Source organism: Bufo gargarizans, chromosome 1, assembly GCF_014858855.1.
Source record: "Bufo gargarizans isolate SCDJY-AF-19 chromosome 1, ASM1485885v1, whole genome shotgun sequence".
NCBI lineage: Eukaryota > Metazoa > Chordata > Amphibia > Anura > Bufonidae > Bufo > Bufo gargarizans.
In genome coordinates, this window is record NC_058080.1 from 30472575 (window position 1) to 30491976 (window position 19402).

The following is a 19402-nucleotide window of genomic DNA, read 5'->3' on the forward strand; positions in this document are numbered from 1 at the left end:
GAAGGGGATACTATTGAAGGGGCAGCTGCTGTGGAGGTCACTGTTAAAGGGGCAAGCACTGTGGAGGTCACTGTTAAAGGAGCAGACACTGTGGAGGTCATTGTTAAAGGGGCAGACACTGTGGAAGTCACTGTTAAAGGGGCAGACACTGTGGAGGTCACTGTTAAAGGGGCTTGCACTGTTAAAGGGGCGGGCAATCTGGAGGTTACTGTTAAAAGAACAGGCACTGTGGAGGTCACTGTTAAATGGGCAGGCAGTGCAGAGGTCAGTGTCAAAGGGGTGGGCACTTTTGAAGTCATTGATAAATGGGCGTGCACTGTGGAGGTCACTATTAACCACTTCAGCCCCGCTAGCTGAAACCCCCTTCATGACCAGAGCACTTTTTACACTTCGGCACTACACTCCTTTCACCGTTTATCGCTCGGTCATGCAACTTACCACCCAAATGAATTTTACCTCCTTTTCTTCTCACTAATGGAGCTTTCATTTGGTGGTATTTTATTGCTGCTGACATTTTTACTTTTTTTGTTATTAATCGAAATGTAACGATTTTTTTGCAAAAAAATGACATTTTTCACTTTCAGCTGTAAAATTTAGCAAAAAAAACGACATCCATATATACATTTTTCGCTAAATTTATAGTTCTACATGTCTTTGATAAAAAAAAATGTTTGGGCAAAAAAAAATGGTTTGGGTAAAAGTTATAGCGTTTACAAACTATGGTACAAAAATGTGAATTTCCGCTTTTTGAAGCAGCTCTGACTTTCTGAGCACCTGTCATGTTTCCTGAGGTTCTACAATGGCCAGACAGTAGAAAAACCCCACAAATGACCCTATTTTGGAAAGTAGACACCCTAAGGTATTCGCTGATGGGCATAGTGAGTTCATAGAACTTTTTATTTTTTGTCACAAGTTAGCGGAAAATGATGATGATTTTTTATTTTTATTTTTTTCTTACAAAGTCTCATATTCCACTAACTTGCGACAAAAAATAAAAAATTCTAGGAACTCGCCATGCCCCTCACGGAATACCTTGGGGTGTCTTCTTTCCAAAATGGGGTCACTTGTGGGGTAGTTATACTGCCCTGGCAATTTAGGGGCCCAAATGTGTGAGAAGAACTTTGCAATCGAAATGTGTAAAAAATGGCCTGCGAAATCCGAAAGGTGCACTTTGGAATATGTGCCCCTTTGCCCACCTTGGCAGCAAAAAAGTGTGACACATCTGGTATCGCCGTACTCAGGAGAAGTTGGGGAATGTGTTTTGGGGTGTCATTTTACATATACCCATGCTGGGTGAGAGAAATATCTTGGCAAAAGACAACTTTTCCAATTTTTTTATACAAAGTTGGCATTTGACCAAGATATTTTTCTCACCCAGCATGGGTATATGTAAAATGACACCCCAAAACACATTGCCCAACTTCTCCTGAGTACGGCGATACCACATGTGTGACACTTTTTTGCAGCCAAGGTGGGCAAAGGGGCACATATTCCAAAGTGCACCTTTTGGATTTCACCGGCCATTTTTTACACATTTTGATTGCAAGTTACTTCTTACACATTTGGGCCCCTAAATTGCCAGGGCAGTATAACTACGCCACAAGTGACCCCATTTTGGAAAGAAGACACCCCAAGGTATTCCGTGAGGGGCACGGCGAGTTCCTAGAATTTTTTATTTTTTGGCGCAAGTTAGTGGAATATGAGACTTTGTAAGGAAAAAAGAAAAAAAAAGAAAAATCATCATTTTCCGCTAACTTGTGACAAAAAAGAAAAAATTCTAGGAACTCGCCATGCCCCTCACGGAATACCTTGGGGTGTCTTCTTTCCAAAATGGGGTCACTTGTGGCGTAGTTATACTGCCCTGGCAATTTAGGGGCCCAAATGTGTGAGAAGTACCTTGCAATCAAAATGTGTAAAAAATGGCCTGCGAAATCCGAAAGGTGCACTTTGGAATGTGTGCCCCTTTGCCCACCTTGGCTGCAAAAAAGTGTCACACATCTGGTATCACCGTACTCAGGAGAAGTTGGGGAATGTGGTTTGGGGTGTCATTTTACATATACCCATGCTGGGTGAGAGAAATATCTTGGCAAAAGATAACTTTTCCCATTTTTTTATACAAAGTTGGCATTTGACCAAGATATTTCTCTCACCCAGCATGGGTATATGTAAAATGACACCCCAAAACACATTCCCCAACTTCTCCTGAGTACGGCGATACCAGATGTGTGACACTTTTTTGCAGCCTAGATGCGCAAAGGGGCCCAAATTCCTTTTAGGAGGGCATTTTTAGACATTTGGATCCCAGACTTCTTCTCACACTTTCGGGCCCCTAAAAAGCCAGGGCAGTATAAATACCCCACATGTGACCCCACTTTGGAAAGAAGACACCCCAAGGTATTCAATGAGGGGCCTGGCGAGTTCCTAGAAATTTTTTTTTTTTTGCATAAGTTAGCGGATATTGATTTTTTTTAGTGTATTTTCTCACAAAGTCTCACTTTCCGCTAACTTGGGACAAAAATTTCAATCTTTCATGGACTCAATATGCCCCTCAGCGAATACCTTGGGGTGTCTTCTTTCCGAAATGGGGTCACATGTGGGGTATTTATACTGCCCTGGCTTTTTAGGGGCCCTAAAGCGTGAGAAGAAGTCTGGAATATAAATGTCTAAAAATGTTTACGCATTTGGATTCCGTGAGGGGTATGGTGAGTCCATGTGAGATTTTATTTTTTGACACAAGTTAGTGGAATATGAGACTTTGTAAGAAAAAACAAAAACAAACAAAAAATTTCCGCTAACTTGTGCCAAAAAAAATGTCTGAATGGAGCCTTACAGGGAGGTGATCAATGACAGGGGGGTGATCAATGACAGGGGTGTGATCACCCATATAGACTCCCTGATCACCCCCTGTCATTGATCACCCCCCTGGTAAGGCTCCATTCAGACGTCCGTATGATTTTTACGGATCCATGGATCGGATCCGCAAAACACATGCGGACGTCTGAATGGAGCCTTACAGGGGGGTTATCAATGACAGGGGGTGATCAGGGTGATCACCCCCCTGTCACTGATCACCCCCTGTAAGGCTCCATTCATACGTCCGCATGATTTTTACGGATCCATGGATACATGGATCGGATCCACAAAACACATGCAGACGTCTGAATGGAGCCTTACAGGGGGGTGATCAATGACAGGGGGGTGATCAGGGAGTGTATATGGGTGATCACCCGCCTGTCATTGATCACCCCCTGTAAGGCTCCATTCAGACGTCCGCATGTGTTTTGCGGATCCGATCCATGTATCCATGGATCCGTAAAAATCATGCGGACGTCTGAATGGAGCCTTACAGGGGGGTGATCAATGACAGGGGGGTGATCAATGACAGGGGGTGATCAGGGAGTGTATATGGGTGATCACCCGCCTGTCATTGATCACCCCCCTGTAAGGCTCCATTCAGACGTCCGCATGATTTTTACGGATCTATGGATACATGGATCGGATCCACAAAACACATGCGGACGTCTGAATGGAGCCTTACAGGGGGGTGATCAATGACAGGGGGGTGATCAGGGAGTGTATATGGGTGATCACCCGCCTGTCATTGATCACCCCCTGTAAGGCTCCATTCAGACGTCCGCATGTGTTTTGCGGATCCGATCCATGTATCCATGGATCCGTAAAAATCATGCGGACGTCTGAATGGAGCCTTACAGGGGGGTGATCAATGACAGGGGGGTGATCAATGACAGGGGGTGATCAGGGAGTGTATATGGGTGATCACCCGCCTGTCATTGATCACCCCCCTGTAAGGCTCCATTCAGACGTCCGTATGCGTTTTGCGGATCCGATCCATGTATCCGTGGATCTGTAAAAATCATACGGACGTCTGAACGGAGCCTGACAGGGGGGTGATCAATGACAGGGGGGTGATCAATGACAGGGGGTGATCAGGGAGTTTATATGGGGTGATCATGGGTGATCAGGGGTTTATAAGGGGTTAATAAGTGAGGGGGGGTGTAGTGTAGTGTGGTGTTTGGTGCGACTGTACTGAGCTACCTGAGTCCTCTGGTGGTCGATCCTAACAAAAGGGACCACCAGAGGACCAGGTAGGAGGTATATTAGACGCTGTTATCAAAACAGCGTCTAATATACCTGTTAGGGGTTAAAAAATTCGGATCTCCAGCCTGCCAGCGAGCGATCGCCGCTGGAAGGCTGGAGATCCACTCGCTTACCTTCCGTTCCTGTGAGCGCGCGCGCCTGTGTGCGCGCGTTCACAGGAAATCCCGGCCCTCGCGAGATGACGTGTATATGCGTCGTCGTGCGCAGGGCTGCCGCCTCCGGACCGCACATTTGCGTTAGGCGGTCCGGAGGCGGTTAAAGGGGCGGACACTGTGGAAGTAACTGTTAAAGGGGCGAGCACTGTGGCAGTCACTGTTAAAGGGGCGGACACTGGAGAGGTCACTGTTAAAGGGGCGGGCATTGTGGAGGTCATTGTTAAAGGGGCAGGCACTGCGGAGCTCACTGTTAAAGGGGCAGGCAGTGCGGAGGGCACTGTTAAAGGGGTGGGCACTGTGAAGGTCAATGTTAAAGAGGTGGCCACTGTAGAGATCAATGTTAAATGGGCAGCCACTGTGGAGGTCACTGTTAAAGGGGCGGGCACTGTGGAGATCATTGTTAAAGGGGCAGGCACTGTGGAGGTCATTGTTAAAGGGGCAGGCACTGTGCAGGTCACTGTTAAAGATGCAGTCATTGTTAAAGGGGCGGCGACTGTGGAGGTCACTGTTAAAGCGGCAGGTTCTGTAGAGGTCACTATTATGGGGAATACTGTTGATATCTTTTTATGACACACGGAAACACGAAGTGAAATAGATGAAACATACCCGTGCGAATATGGAGACACTTAAACATCATTTTTTTTTTTGTTTTAAAAAGCTGTTATTGTGTAAAACTTAAGTAAATAAAAAAAGTATACATATTAGGTATTGCCGCATCCGTAATAACCTGATCTATAAAAATATTACATGACCAACCCCTCAGGTGAATACCGTAAAAAAAATAAGTGTAAAAAAAGCCATTTTTTGTCACCTTACATCACTAAAAGTGTAATAGCAAGAGATCAAAAAGTTATACGCACCCCAAAATAGTGCAAATCAAACCGGCATCTCAGCCCCAAAAAAGTGAGCCCCTACACAAGACAATCGCCCAAAAAATAAATAAAACTATGGCTTTCAGAATGTGGAGACACTAAAGAATCATTTTTTTTAATTGCTTTGTTATATAAAACTGAAACAAACAACCAAAAAACGTAGTCATATTTGGTATTGTCTCGTCCGTGACAACCTGCTCTATAAAATACTACATGATCGAACCTGTCAGATGAATGTTGTAAATAACAAAAAATAAAAACTTTGCCAAAACAACTATTTCTTGTTAAATTGCCTCACAAAAAGTGTAATATAGAGCAACCAAAAATCATATGTACCCTATCATAGTACCAACAAAACTGCCACCTTATCCTGTAGTTTCCAAAATGGCACTTTCTTGGAGCTTCTACTCTAGGGGTGCATCAGGGGGGCTTCAAAATGGACATTGTGTCAAAAAAAACTGTCCAGCAAAATTTGCCTTCCAAAAACCGTATGGCGTTCCTTTCCTTCTGCGCCCTGCCGTGTGCCCGTACAGTAGTTTATGACCACATATGGGGTGTTTCTGTAAACTACAGAATCATGGCCATAAATATTGAGTTTTATTTGGCTGTAAATCCTTGCTTTGTAACTGGAAAAAATGTATTCAAATGGAAAATCTGCCCAAAAAATTTAATTCTGAAATGTCATTTCTATTTTCCATTCATTCTTGTGGAACACCTAAAGGGTTAACAAAGTTTGTAAAATCAGTTTTGAAAACCTTGAGGGGTGTAGTTTGTAAAATTGGGTCATTTTTGGGTGGTTTCTATTATGTAAGCCTCACAAAGTGACTTCAGAACTGAACTGTTCCTGAAAAAGTGGGTTTTAGAAATTTCCTGAAAAATTTCAAGATTTGCTTCTAAACTTCTGAGCCTTCTAACGTCCCCAAAAAATAAAATGGCATTCCCAAAGGCTGCAAATTTGATTTTTTACTCAAAATGGGTGTTTTTTCTATAACAGAATAGAACACCAGTATCTAACACTATCTAATAGTATCTAAGTATCTAATCTTACACTGACAGATGCAGCAAAGGTTGCAAATTTAGTTTTTTGCCCAAAATGGGTGTTTTTTTAAACCCAAAATATTATTGCAGTATTTCTAGCTTGTATGCCACACAAAAAAATGCAGCATAGGCCGCAGATGTAGGTTATTGCCAAAAATGGGTGTTTTTTTAAACCCTGAATATGATTGCAGTATTTCAAGCTTGTATCTCACACTGACAGATGCAGCAAAGGCTGCGAAATTATGTTTTTTGCTCAAAATAGGTGTTTTTGTTTAAAATATAATAGAACAGCAGTATCTAATGCGTGTATCTCACACTGGCACATGCAGCAAAGGCTGCATAAAAAAGTTTTTTGCCCAAAATGGGTGTTTTTTTAATAACAGAATAGAACACCAGTATCTAACGCGTGCATCTCACACTGACAGAGGCAGCCAAGGCTACAAGTTTAGTATTTAGCCCAAAATGGGTGTTTTTTTTAATAACAGAATAGAACACCAATATCTAACACGTGTATCTCACACTGACAGATGCAGCCAAGGCAGCAAATTTAGCTTTTTACCCAAAATGTTTTTTGGTTTTTTTTAAACCCAAAATATTATTGCATTTATAGTATTTCTAGCTTGTATGTCACACAAAAGAATGCAGCATAGGCCCCAGATGTAGGGTATTGCCCAAAATGTGTGCTTTTTAAACCCATAAAATGATTGCAGAATTTTTCAAGATCTCATTTTTACACTAACAAATGCTGCAAAGGCCCCAGATGTAGGCTCTTGCAAGAAATGGTGATTTTTTTAAACCCAGAAAATTATTGAAGTATTGCAAGCTTTCTATTTCACACTGACAAATGCTTCAAAATAATCAACACCTCTTTTTACACAATACATCGACTTCTCCCATCTTATGCAATAGATTTAAGCTTACACATCTCATCTCACTTAATCGACACCCTCTGACTAGAAAAAATTGGACCAAAAGGCTTAGCAGAACTCCAACTGCCCCCAATTATAAAAAATCAAGAAATCCAACGAGGACAAATTAAAACTTACCTCACCATCTTTATCTTCACCGCTATTTTATGCTTAATTGTCTTACAGCTCGCAAGACCCCACCATAATGGCCCCGAACTACCTCTAACACCGCAAACAACGTCAGTAATAAAGCCCACCCAAATATTAATAATACCCCTCCGCTCCTAAAAAACACTGTTGCCACCCCAAACTAATCTCGCACATACACTCCCATCGCATCTACCTCTACTACCCCATCACTTACACCCCCTATAACCCACCAAGCCCCAAGCAATATACAGTCAGGTCCATAAATATTGGGACATCAGCACAATTCTAACATGTTTGGCTCTATACACCACCACAATGGATTTGAAATAAAACAAACAAGATGTGCTTTACCTGCAGACTGTCAGCTTTACCTGCAGACTGTCAGCTTTACCTGCAGACTGTCAGCTTTACCTGCAGACTGTCAGCTGTACCTGCAGACTGTCAGCTCTACCTGCAGACTGTCAGCTTTACCTGCAGACTGTCAGCTTTACCTGCAGACTGTCAGCTTTACCTGCAGACTGTCAGCTTTACCTGCAGACTGTCAGCTTTAATTTGAGGGTATTTACATCCAAATCAGGTGAACGGTGCAGGAATTACAACAGTTTGCATATGTTCCTCCCACGTGGTAAGGAACCAAAAAGTAATGGGACAATTGGCTTCTCGGCTGTTCCATGGCCAGGTGTGTGTTATTCCCCCATTATCCCAATTACAATGAGCAGATAAAAGGTCCAGATTTCATTTCAAGTCTGATATTTGCATTTGGAATCTGTCGCTGTCAACTTTTAAGATGAGATCCAAAGAGCTGTCACTATCAGTGAAGCCATCATTAGGCAGAAAGATAGCAAAAACATTAGGCAAGGGCAAAATAACTGTTTGGAACATTCTTAAAAAGAAGAAACGCACCGGTGAGCTCAGCAACACCAAAAGACCCAGAATACCACGGAAAACAACTGTGATGGATGACCGAAGAATTCTTTCCCTGGTGAAGAAAACACCCTTCACAACTGTTGGCCAGATCAAGAACACTCTCCAGGAGGTAGGTGTATGTGTCAAAGTCAACAATCAAGAGAAGACTTCACCAGAGTAAATACAGAGGGTTCACCACAAGATGTAAACCATTGGTGAGCCTCAAAAACAGGAAGGCCAGATTAGAGTTTGCCAAACAACATCTAAAAAAGCCTTCACGGTTCTGGAACAACATCCTGTGGACAGATGAGACCAAGATCAACTTGTACCAAAGTGATGGGAAGAGAAGAGTATGGAGAAGGAAAGGAACTGCTCATGATCCTAAGCATACCACCTCATCAGTGAAGCATGGTGGTGGTAGTGTCATGGCGTGGGCATGTATGGCTGCCAATGGAACTGCTTCTCTTGTATTTATTGATGATGTGACTGCTGACACAAGCAGCAGGATGAATTATTAAGTGGAATGTTATGCAATGGCCAAGTCAATCACCAGACCTGAATCCGATTGAGCATGTTTTTCACTTGCTGAAGATAAAATTGAAGGGAAAATGCCCCAAGAACCAGCAGGAACTGAAGACAGTTGCAGTAGAGGCCGGGCAGAGCATCACCAGGGATGAGACCAGCATCTGGTGATGTCTATGCATTCCAGACTTCAGGCTGTAATTGACTGCAAAGGATTTGCAACCAAGTATTAAAAAGTGAAAGTTTGATTTATGATTATTATTCTGTCCCATTACTTTTGGTCTCTTAACAAGTGGGAGGCACAGATGTAACTGCTGTAATTCCTGCACCGTTCACCTGATTTGGATGTAAATCCCCTCAAATTACAGCTGACAGTCTGCAGGTAAAGAACATCTTGTTTGTTTCATTTCAAATCCATTGTTGTGGTGTATAGAGCCAAAAATGTTATAATGGTGTCAATGTCCCAATATTTATGGACCTGACTGTAACGTAAGCAACAATGTATAATCAGACAGCCCCTCCACCCCAAGCCTCTGGGTAGGGCTCAGTTACTAAAGCTGCAGAATAAGCAAAAACTACTATTATCCCACCTAAATAAACTAAAAACATAACCAAGCATAAAAAAACACCACCGTCTAATAAAATTAAACACCCCGCCCCAGCTGAACCCACCAACCCAAGTGCAGCATAATATGGAGACAGATTAGAAGCCACTGCTAATAATCCAATAATTAACCCTAAGGCCTCCTGCACGCGACCGTTGTGTGCACCCGTGGCCGTTGTCCCGTTTAACGTGTTTTTCTGCGGTCCCATTGACTTTCAATGGGTACGTGGAAAAATCGGAAACTGCACCATTTGGCAGCCGCATCCGTGATCCGTGTTTCCTGGCAGTGAAAAAAATATGACCTGTCCGAGATTGTCATCCGTGTCCGTGATGCGTGTCCGTTTTTTCCTATCATTTCAATGGCAAACTTGACTTAGATTTCTTAAATTCATTTTTCATGTCCGTGGATCCTCCAAAAATCACGGAAGACCCACGGAAGAAAAAACGGGCACGGATCACGGTACAACGGAACCACGTTTTGCGGGACGTTAAAAAATACTGTCGTGTGCAGGAGGCCTAATTCAAACAAAATAGTTATAATTCCTACAAGGACTCTAACCTAGACCCACAGTCTGAAAAACTGTTGTTGTATTCAACTATAAGAACTCTAATGGCCCCTGTACTTCGCAAAACCCATCCACTAGTAAAAATTATTAATAACTCATTTATCGACCTCCCTGCACTAGTTAACCTCTCATCATTATGAAACGTTGGGTCTCTTCTAGGAATTTGTCTTATTGCCCAAATTTCAACAGGATTATTCCTAGCGATACACTACACCGCTGACACATCTATAGCCTTCTCATCCGTAGCCCATATTTGCCGAGATGTAAACAATGGTTGACGCTCTATCTTCATATTGGACGGGGAATATACCATGGCTCTTATCTTTTCAAGGAGACCTGAAATATTGCTGTGATTCTCCTATTTTTAGTAATAGCCACAGCGTTTGTAGGTTATGTTCTCCAATAAGGGCAAATATATTTTTCAGAAGCAACCGTAATTACTAATCTTCTCTCCGCTGCCCCCTATATTGGGACTGAACTTGTTCAATGAATCTGGGGCGGGTTTTCAGTAGACAACGCTACTCTAACACGATTTTTCACATTTCACTTTATCCTGCCGTTTATCATTGCAGGCGCCTCCATACTTCACCTTCTATTCTTACATCAAACAGGATCCTCCAACCCAACAGGTCTTAACCCCAACTTCGACAAAATCCCCTTCCACGCCTACTACTCCTATAAAGATCTCTTCGGCTTTGCAATCATACTTGCTCTACTTGCCCTACTATCCACTTTTGCCCCCAACCTCCTAGGTGACCCAGACAACTTTACACCAGCCAACCCGCTGGTCACCCCCCCGCACATCAAGCCGGAGTGATACTTCCTATTCGCCTACGCCATTCTTCGCTCGATCCCAAATAAACTAGGCGGGGTCTTGGCTCTTCTATTCTCTATCATAATCCTCTTCCTCATGCCCTTCCTCCATACCTCTAAACAGCGAACCCCTTATATTCCGACCTCTGGCAAAACTATTCTACTAAGCACTAGTGGCCAATGCTCCCCTCCTAACCTGAATTGGAGGGCAACCAGTAGAAGACCCCTACATTATAATCGGCCAACTAGCCTCTATTTCCTACTTCACCATCTTTATCGTTTTTCCATCCCCCATCTAGGGCTCACAGAAAACAAACAAACGAGCATGCCTCAATAGAAACTCATATTCCACTAAAATTATTTAAGATGCAGAATTAACACACCAACCTCCTTGTTTACCGAATATGTATGTATTATTACAGTTCTTATACCCCAACAACAATAGATCTTCAGAAAATTCATGAATAATTTATGCTAAAACACAGCCTATTGATGATGTATGAAATAGTACATATTATGAATGCACGAAGGACATACTATATATAATAGAGCCTTATTTCCCCATGCATATCATTTCCAAAGGTACTAAATTATTCCACATATTAAGATTGACAAAAAGATAGTTACAGTTTTTAATATCATAAACCCATATGTTTCACGAAGATAGATGAGTACGACTACACTCATCAATATAGCCTTCCCTTGATTTAAGAGTACAAATTTTAATCTTAATAGGTTAAAACTCAAGTATATCCCGCCCCTCACCCATCAGCCTCCAAGGGAGCCAGGTTTTCATAAATTTCTTGTGATTCCGGTTAATCCAACTGGACATTTCCTCAAATTGGCAAATTTGGTTTACCTTGGCTATCCATTCTTTTATTGAGGGAGAGTTGGCGTCTTTCCAGTGAAGAGGTATAATGGCTTTGGCTGCAGCTATGAGATGGGTTATTAGGTTGTGCTTTGATGGTCTGTAAAGTTCGGTTGGGAGTGAGAAAAGTATCATCTTAAGTGTAATTTTAATCCCAATAGGCGAGACTTTATTTATGGTCTTGTTAACATCGCTCCAGAAGGGAGTGATTAGGGGGCATGTCCACCATATGTGGGACAAAGATCCCTCTCCTTCACCACATCTCCAGCAGACCCGATCTGGGGATAGACCGCACTTGTATAAGAACTCAGGAGTCCTATGCCATCTGGATAGGAGCTTGAAATGATTCTCCTGTAATCTTGTGCACGGCGATGAACCATGCGAGAAAGCTAGGAGCTTTTTAAGTTCATGCTCTGAGAAGCCCACATCAAGCTCCCTTTCCCATTCTCTGACATATAAGGGTTTTTTCGCCTCGCTCTCGGCTCCTACCAAGGTGTAGATTGCTGAAATTTTTCTCTGTTTACGAATTGGGGATAGGAGCGTTTTTTCAAACTCTGTCAGTTGCCTCGCTGAGTTGAGTTTCTCACTCAATCCTCTGCACACAGCACCTATATATGCCCTTGTGAGAAAAAAAACTAGGAGAATTTTTTAATCGTTCTGGAACCCTGTTTAAAATTGACGTTTCTGTGTCTGGTGTTAACTCCCCTAGTCGGACCTGAGCTAAAAGCGACCAAATTTCCTGGTGGATATCCCCATTGATGCCTAAGAGGTCTGGAATGAGGTTTGCAGGCATTATGGGGGACGGGTCGGGTGCTAGCTTTCTACCTAGCTCCCTCCATGTCTCTCTTATTCCATTCAATAGGGGGTCCATAGTGCTACTCCTATTTTTACCAGTATCACTTAGCCAGAGAAGCCGTTGGAGTGTAGGTCCAACACTAAATTCCATAAGCTCCAATACATTTGGTTGTCTCTGGGGGTCCACTGATTCCAGCCATCTATTTAGTTGGATTGCTTGGTAATATCTTGATACGTCCCAACCTGGTGACCACATGGCCAATTAATAGTAAGATAGCATCGCCTGACCGGTGCCTCAATTTAGGGGTTTGCTCTTTCACATACATATTATCTCATTGCGTACTGAAGCTATATGACCATAGCCTATACCCCCCCCCCACACCCCAACCCCCCCTCTTCCTCTCTTCTTTAACTAAACCCCCGCTCTCCTTTTCTTTCTCTCTCTTTCTCTGCCTCTTTCTTCTTTCTCTTCTCTCCTTTCTTACATCTATTACACAATTTTTAATGGTGTATATTACTTACGCAGCCTTAGCTTCTTTAGGCGCTCCACTAGACTACTTTCTAGTAAATACTCCACGCCTCTAGGAGCTAAATGGAAGTCTGATCTTGTTCCGATAAAATGAACTATCACATATGGCTGCTCAAGTATATTCCTCATATCATAAATGTTTAAAGACATACAATTTATATTATTGAGCAATCTCAGTCATCTTAATCATCAACATGATTTAACAAACACAGTACTTTTTTTTACTAACAAATAATGTTTTAACCAAATTATTCCAATTAACTCATGTACAGTATATGATACTTTTAAATTGACCTTAAAATCCCAGTCAATACGAATAAGGCCTCAGGCACACGACCGTGCCGTTTTTTGCAGTCCGCAAACCGCAAATATTTTTGTTTTGCCAACAATACACGGCAAAAATGGCTTTACAACAGGTAACTGCACCGCTGACCGGCAAATATATTTTAGTTTTGCCACTAATACTAGTGATTAGCGGCAGGGTCAATATTCAAATTCGCAATATTTCACAAATATTTTGTAGAATATTTGTCATATATTTGCAAATTCGAGAATTCAATATTATATTCTTGATTGCGAATATCGGCAATGTAATATTGGCGTAATGCACGTGAAATACAGGCGCGGGTCACTTATGCTACATTTTTCAAGCTGGTATAAGTTTGATGAGACTGGAGAAAATGGTTGGCCCGGCAGAACAGTAGAATAGCTTTATATGCAGATAGAGGGCTCCAATATATTCGCACTTGCGAATTTTCGGCAATTAATGATGTGCATATTTTTTCTTAATACGTGCAACTTGTGACATCACAGCACTATGTCTGTAGCATGTATGTATGGACAGCAGAACCTATCACACTGCCTAACACCCTCTACTGGAGCCTAGTCAGGAATCAGCTACACACTATCAGGATATAACCTACACTGACTATCTGTCTAATGTAATACAACAAAGCACAGAGCACAGCAATGACACTGCTGTACCTTTCATAACTGCAATAGACTTTCGAAAAAAGCTGCTGGGGAGGTTCTTATATAGTAAGGGGTAGGCAACTTTTCTTTTGGTTGCTAGGGATGTTGCTAAGCTGTGACAAAGCCTTCTCATTGGCCCACAAGCTAGAAGAAGGGAGGGATGATTACCTGATGTGTACTGTGTTAAAAAAACAAAAAAAAAAACAAAGAATATTCGTCATTATGAATATATAGCACTAAATTCTAAATATTCGCAAATTCTCGAAGTGCCGATATTAGCGATAAAAATTAGCTATTAGAATATTGGCGCTCAACACTAGCTAATACTCTGCAAAATTCGGGTCCCCATTGAATTCAATGGGGTTTGGCGTTTTGGGTCCAGTACGGGACCAGAACAGAACTTTGAAACAAAGTTCGGCCAAACTTGTCAAACCCAAACATCCAAGGGTTTTCTCATCACTATTAGGGAGAGATTCTAAAAATAATCTTAATCGTAAAAAAAAAAAAAAATCCCTGTTAGAAATGTGAAATACTTCCACTAACCTTTTAAAAAAAAAGAAATCAAGCAGTTCCACTCCCAAATTTGGCCAACTGATGTAGTTCATTCCTGTATGCACCCTTTAAAAATTACCATTCGTTACCATGAAACCCGAGGAAGTTCGACTTCAGGGCGAATCAAACTTTTCCTTAAATGCGGATCAAATTCCACTTTGTCAACTTCGATTCGTTCATCGCCATAAACAGCTGAGGAAGGGATATGCCGCTTCCTGTCCTGATCAGCCCTGCACGGAGGCTGTACAGCGCTGTATATTGCGGTGCACCCTCTCTGGGGCTGTATTCCCCCTGTGAAAAAAAATAATATATATATATATATATGTAGTTAAGGCTGACAAGTCAGCCTGTATTTGTGGGAGGGGCGGAGGTGCCTTTAAATAAGAAGGTGCGCTATCCTCCGCTGCCTGTGAGCTCTCTGTGCTGAGGGGTGTGTTCATTCAGTAGTCTCATCAGCTCATGTCGGCAGCACACTCGCTGAAGCGCACTTTCTTTCGCAAGTATGCAGGGGCCGCTGCGCCTTACAACCTACTGCCGATCCGGAGCGGTTGTGCCGAACACTCCGTACAGGTAACGATACTGCAGCCCCTGTACCGGCTTCTATCAGTCACTTCCGTTCCTCAACCTCCATTTACCTTGGCCGCGGTCCGCTCCCTCACGCTCGCTGCACGCCCTGGCTGCGGCGCCGGTCCCCCGTCACCGCGCTTCATCTCCCTATTCCCGTGGCCGCTTCAAATCTCGCGGTCTCAAGGCCTCTTCCTTCTCGTTTCTCTCCCTACCCAGCTACCGGCCTCCAACGTCCCCCACTCACTCTCAATTATCTGTAACACAGCACCTGGTCATCCTCATTAATTCAGTGACCTCTTCATCCAGGTGTTTTTCCCAAAAAAACTAATAAATAAATCAATAAAGTAAAAAAAAATAAAAAAAAGATAAAAAAATAAAATAAATCCCAGCCATTTAAACTACAGTCATAAATTACACACTCAGGTCCACTTAGTCCCAGTCCTGGCTGTATAATAATCATAGTTGGAGATCCTGGTGCGTCTGGTCCGTCTCAACCCAAACCCGTCAGGTCTGGACTTTCATCCCTCATTAACCCTTCATTGTCCACAGACGGTCACGTCTCCCAGGCTCTCTTATATATGCCTGTTATTTTTATATTTGCCTGTCACCTTATTCAGGCTTACGTTCATTTCATTAATTTTGGCTGCCGCCACGCTAGTCATGTTCACACTCATTAAGCCATTAAATTCAGGGGCAACCACGTAGTTAAGCTCATGTTTTCAGTTTTAATAATGCCTGTTGCCTGCTACGTCATTCAGGCTTATGTATTAATTCTTTAATGTCAAGGCCGTTACGTTTCTGGCTTAAGTTTTTAAATTCTTCTATTTCTGTTGCCGGTCATGTTTAACCAGGCTTACGTTTCAATTCATTACATATCTGTTGCCTGGTACGTTATTCAGGCTTACATTTAATTAATCAATGTCCGTTGCCTGGTACTTCATTCAGGCTTACGTTTTTAAATCATTATTGTATGTTGCCTGGTACGTTATTCAGGCTTACGTTTTATTTCATTCATATCCATTGCCTGGTACATTTTTTAGGCTTACATTTACAAGGTCAATGCTTTTGGTCGCTACATTCAGGTACAGCACTAAAAAATAAAATAAAAATACATACATATTTTATAAATATACTCATCACCTTACATGATCTCTCGGTCCGCCACTCTCATGCTCATGAGAACTAACCTCATCATCCTGTACAATTCAGGTCTGGGGCCAGTTGTTTTTCATCTTTGTTTGTTCCTGATTCTTTCTTCAGGTACCATCTAGTCATTATCACTTTGGTGCACACATTTTTCCACAGTCCACCCCCTTCTCCGTTCAAGTCACGTAATTGCCAGTTTGTAACTTTCTTTCCCAGGTTCCGCACAGGTAAGCGCCCACACTCCGTTCTTCACCAGCACCATCACTTTGTTAGTTTTTCACTTCACGGTCTCGGGTCTCTCTCTTTATACCAGGGCCGTCCACCGTTAATTCTGTCATTATTATCTCACACTCGCAGCAGTTTCACTTATCAGACGTTGAGGAATCCCGATCAATCCCAGAAACTTCCGCTTCCGGCCATGGCAGCACCATGTCGCTAAGAAGTTGGACAGTACCCAAACTGATTACAGAACTCAACAGGCGAGGGATTCGCTATCCAGAGTCGGCCCAGAAGTCAGAGCTATACAGACTCTTGGTGTCTGAGCAGACGGCTCCACCGGCAGAACAAGTCCCCATGTCGACCATCCAACGGTCATTGGCACAGTTGCATTCTACCATCAACAACATTGCCACCTCTGTGTCAGACATGCAGACTAGGCTGATTGCTGTAGAGTCCAGGAGACTGACACCTAGTCCCTCTGCCCCTCCTGTTCCAGTGGCCTCTGCTTCCTGTTCTCGATACCCAGGTAGGGCCTCATACACGCCTGAGGTAGCTCCAGCACATTTTGTCCCTGACAACATCAGGAAGGATATTCTAGAGGGCAAAGACATTAATCTAGCTTTCATCCTTATAGCCACCCACGACAAAGTAGACAACAGGACCATCGCTTGCGGCGACATTTCCATCATCCTAAAAGCCAGGGACGTCCGCCTCAATAAAAAACTGTCCATCCCTGAATTTGTTCTGGCCTTTAGTTTATACAGGGACATCATCTGTTCTGCCCACCATGGGAGACGAGAGGAATTGGACACCTATCTGTACAGGGTCATGGATCTAGGTCACAAGTGTGGCGGCTACACCTTCTATGACTACCACTAGAGTTGAGCGAACACCTGGATGTTCGGGTTCGAGAAGTTCGGCCGAACATCACGGAAATGTTCGGGTTCGGGATCCGAACCCGATCCGAACTTCGTCCCGAACCCGAACCCCATTGAAGTCAATGGGGACCCGAACTTTTCGGCACTAAAAAGGCTGTAAAACAGCCCAGGAAAGAGCTAGAGGCCTGCAAAAGGCAGCAACATGTAGGTAAATCCCCTGCAAACAAATGTGGATAGGGAAATGAATTAAAATAAAAATTAAATAAATAAAAATTAACCAAAATCAATTGGAGAGAGGTTCCATAGCAGAGAATCTGGCTTCCCGTCACCCACCACTGGAACAGTCCATTCTCAGATATTTAGGCCCCGGCACCCAGGCAGAGGAGAGAGGTCCCGTAACAGAGAATCTGTCTTCATGTCAGCAGAGAATTAGTCTGCATGTCATAGCAGAGAATGAGGCTTCACGTCAGCCACCACTGCAACAGTCCATTGGCATATATTTAGGCCCAGCACCCAGGCAGAGGAGGGAGGTCCCGTAACAGAGAATCTGTCTTCATGTCAGCAGAGAATTAGTCTGCATGTCATAGCAGAGAATGAGGCTTCACGTCAGCCACCACTGCAACAGTCCATTGGCATATATTTAGGCCCAGCACACACACAGGCAGAGGAGAGAGGTCCCGTAACAGAGGATCTGGCTTCATGTCAGCAGAGAATCAGTCTGCATGTCATAGCAGAGAATCAGGCTTCACGTCAGCCACCACTGCAACAGTCCATTGGCATATATTTAGGCCCAGCACACACACAGGCAGAGGAGAGAGGTCCCGTAACAGAGAATCTGGCTTCATGTCAGCAGAGAATCAGTCTGCATGTCATAGCAGAGAATGAGGCTTCACGTCAGCCACCACTGCAACAGTCCATTGGCATATATTTAGGCCCAGCACCCAGGCAGAGGAGGGAGGTCCCGTAACAGAGAATCTGTCTTCATGTCAGCAGAGAATTAGTCTGCATGTCATAGCAGAGAATGAGGCTTCACGTCAGCCACCACTGCAACAGTCCATTGGCATATATTTAGGCCCAGCACACACACAGGCAGAGGAGAGAGGTCCCGTAACAGAGAATCTGGCTTCATGTCAGCAGAGAATCAGTCTGCATGTCATAGCAGAGAATGAGGCTTCACGTCAGCCACCACTGCAACAGTCCATTGGCATATATTTAGGCCCAGCACACACACAGGCAGAGGAGAGAGGTCCCGTAACAGAGAATCTGTCTTCATGTCAGCAGAGAATTAGTCTGCATGTCATAGCAGAGAATGAGGCTTCACGTCAGCCACCACTGCAACAGTCCATTGGCATATATTTAGGCCCAGCACCCAGGCAGAGGAGGGAGGTCCCGTAACAGAGAATCTGTCTTCATGTCAGCAGAGAATTAGTCTGCATGTCATAGCAGAGAATGAGGCTTCACGTCAGCCACCACTGCAACAGTCCATTGGCATATATTTAGGCCCAGCACCCAGGCAGAGGAGAGAGGTCCCGTAACAGAGAATCTGGCTTCATGTCAGCAGAGAATCAGTCTGCATGTCATAGCAGAGAATGAGGCTTCACGTCAGCCACCACTGCAACAGTCCATTGGCATATATTTAGGCCCAGCACACACACAGGCAGAGGAGAGAGGTCCCGTAACAGAGGATCTGGCTTCATGTCAGCAGAGAATCAGTCTGCATGTCATAGCAGAGAATCAGGCTTCACGTCAGCCACCACTGCAACAGTCCATTGTCATAAATTTAGGCCCAGCACCCAGGCAGAGGAGAGAGGTCCCGTAACAGACAATCTGGCTTCATGTCAGCAGAGAATTAGTCTGCATGTCATAGCAGAGAATGAGGCTTCACGTCAGCCACCACTGCAACAGTCCATTGGCATATATTTAGGCCTAGCACACAGGCAGAGCAGAGAGGTCCCGTAACAGACAATCTGGCTTCATGTCAGCAGAGAATCAGTCTGCATGTCATAGCAGAGAATGAGGCTTCATGTCACCCACCACTGCAACAGTCCATTGGCATATATTTAGGCCTAGCACACAGGCAGAGCAGAGAGGTCCCGTAACAGACAATCTGGCTTCATGACAGCAGAGAATCAGTCTGCATGTCATAGCAGAGAATGAGGCTTCACGTCACCCACCACTGCAACAGTCCATTGGCATATATTTAGGCCTAGCACACAGGCAGAG

The 19402-nt window shown here is 43.6% G+C and overlaps 1 pseudogene; it reads left to right on the top strand.

Annotated features, from left to right (window-relative positions):
- Positions 1–10801, top strand: part of LOC122924031 — a 92112-nt pseudogene extending 81311 nt beyond the window's left edge.
- The last annotated feature ends 8601 nt before the right edge of the window (positions 10802–19402 follow it).